Source organism: Otolemur garnettii, unplaced genomic scaffold, assembly GCF_000181295.1.
Source record: "Otolemur garnettii isolate 467f Iridium unplaced genomic scaffold, OtoGar3 scaffold00219, whole genome shotgun sequence".
Lineage (NCBI taxonomy): Eukaryota > Metazoa > Chordata > Mammalia > Primates > Galagidae > Otolemur > Otolemur garnettii.
The window spans coordinates 180,949-183,710 of NW_003852614.1; positions in this window are offsets into that span (position 1 = coordinate 180,949).

Consider the following 2,762-nt stretch of genomic DNA (forward strand, 5'->3'; position numbering starts at 1 on the left):
AAAAAAAAAAAAAAAAGAAAATATATGCATTAAAGGAAGAACCTATGAGCTTAATCAGAAACACTAACATGAAAGAAGTAGGAAATCATATTAGAAGGCTTTAAAGATACATCAAACAAAAACCCTCAAAGACTTTATGAAAGATCCAAAGAAGATGTCCCCTTTAAAAATGGGTCCAGGCTTGGCGCCTGTGGCTCAAGTGGCTAAGGTGCCAGCCACATACACCTAAGGTGGCAGGTTCCAATCCAGCCCGGGCCTGCCAAACAACAATGCTGGCTGCAACCAAAAAATAGCTGGGCGTTGTGGCAGGCACCTGTGGTCCCAGCCACTTGGGAGGCTGAGGCAGGAGACTCGCTTGAGCCCAGGAGTTGGAGGTTGCTGTGAGCTATGATGCCACGGCACTCTACCCAGGGGGATAGCTTGAGGCTCTGTCTCAAAAATGAAAAATAAATAAATAAAAATGGGTCCAGATGGCTCAGCACCTATAGCTCAGCAACTAGGGCACCAGCCACACACACCAGAGCTGGTGGGTTCAAATCCAGTCCAGGACTGCCAAACAACAGTGACAGCTGCAACCAAAAAAATAGCCAGGTGTTGTAGTGGGTGCCTGTAGTCCCAGCTACTTAGGAGGCTGTGGCAAGAGAATCACTTCAGCCCAGGAGTTTGAGGTTGCTGTGAGCCGTGATGCCATAGCACTCTACCCAGGGCAACAGGTTGAGATTCCGTCTCCCCCTGCCAAAAAAAAATGGGTCCAGAGGTGTGGTGGCCCACACCTATATTCCTAACACTCTAAGACACCAAAGTGGGAGGATCACTTGAGGCCAGGAGTTTAAGGCCAGCCTGGGCAACATAGTGAGACCCCTATCTCTACAAAAAGTCTTTTTTTTTTTTTTTGAGACAAAAATCTCACTCTGTTGCCCCAGGCTAGAGTGCCTTGGCAACTGCCTAGCTCACAGCAACCTCAAACTCCTGGGTTCAAGTGATCCTCCTGCCTCAGTCTCCCCAAGTAGCTGGGATGACAGGTACCCGCCACAACACCCAGCTAATTTTTCTTTATTTTTTATTTTTTTTGAGACAGAGTCTCACTATGTTGTCGTTAGTAGAGTGCTGTGGTGTCAAAGCACACAGCAACCTCAAACTCTTAGGCTTAAGTGATTCTCTTGCCTCAGCCTCCCATGTAGTTGGGACTACATATGTGCTCATCTATGTGAAGCCTGAGGTACAGAGTTATCCCAAGGTTTTAAAAAAACCAAACAAAATAAACAAACAACAACAAAAAAAAAAAAACAGGGCTTTACACCTGTAATCCTAGTACTCTGGGAAGCTGAAGTGGGTGAATTGCTTGAGCTCAGGAGTTCCAGCCCAGCCTGAGCCAAAGCAGGATCCTGTCTCTAAAAATAGCCAGGGTTGTAATGGGCACCTATAGTCCCAGCTACTTGGGAGGCTGAGGCAAGAAAATCACTTCAGCACAAGAATTTGAGGTTACTATGAGCTATGATGCCACAGCGCTCTACCAGGGGTGACAAAACAAGACTCCGCCTCAAAAACAAAACTAACAATCTTATCGGCATTAATGAAAATACAGTGCCGAGAAATCAGGGGAATCAGAGGTCCCAACTTGCAACTATAGTGAGTGTAGAGGCTTGGGGCCCATAGCACAGTGGTTACGGTGCCAGCCACATACACCAAGGCTGGCAGGTTCAAACCGGGCCTGGGCCAGCTAAACAACGACAACTGCAATAAAAAATAGCTGGGTGTTGTGGCGGGCGCCTGTAGTCCAAGCTACTTGGGAGGCTGAGGCAAGAGAATCACTTTAAGCCCAAGAGTTTGAGATTGCTATGAGCTGCGACGCCATGGCACTCCGAGGGCAACATAGACTCTGTCTAAAAAAAAAAAAAAAAATAGAGTAAGTCTATGTAGAGATGGCAAGTTGTTGTCCATTTTCAAAGGCTGGGTGGCACCTGTGGCTCAAGGAGTAAGGCACTGGCCCCATATGCTGTAGGTGGTGGGTTCAAACCCAGCCCTGGCCAAAAACTGCAAAAAAAAAAAAAAATTTTTCAAAGGCTATCTCCAACAAGAAGCCCAGGATCTGGTATCTTTGCATCCATAGCTTTAGAAAGTAAAGTTTATCAGTTCTTCATCAAATGCTAAAGGCATGACTCCTATTAACTAAATTAACAAGGCACTAACTAATATAAAGAAAGTCTGCTGGGCGGTGCCTGTGGCTCAAGGAGTAGGGCACTGGCCCCATATACCAGGGGTGGCAGGTTCAAGCCTGGCCCCAGCCAAAACTACAAAAAAAAAAAAAAAAAGTCTGTTTACCTCTCAGGACAACTAAAGCCAATTATCTGCCCTGGGCATACCTTATTTGGGGGCAAGTGATTGAGGGTCATGAAGAACTATAATTTGACTTTTTGCATTTTTGAACACACATATAATATTACTTTAATTTTTAATTAAATGCTGCAAAAAGCACCTTTGTGTATTTGATTACTTTCATAAACTGGATTTTTCTCAGATTGGTTTGTAAAAGTTAATGAAAATATGCCAAATTGTACAGCTCTTGGTACATTTGCTTAATCATTTCCAAAGGGTTCTGTTGATTTATATTAGCAGTAATACTACAACAGGGTTAAATATTTTAGATTTGCTAATATAAAAATAATTTTTTAATTAGCACTCCTTATTATTTGCTAAGATGTGTATTTTCTAAAGTTTGCTGCATTCTTTTGCTAACCCCCATCCATCTTTTTTTTTTTTTT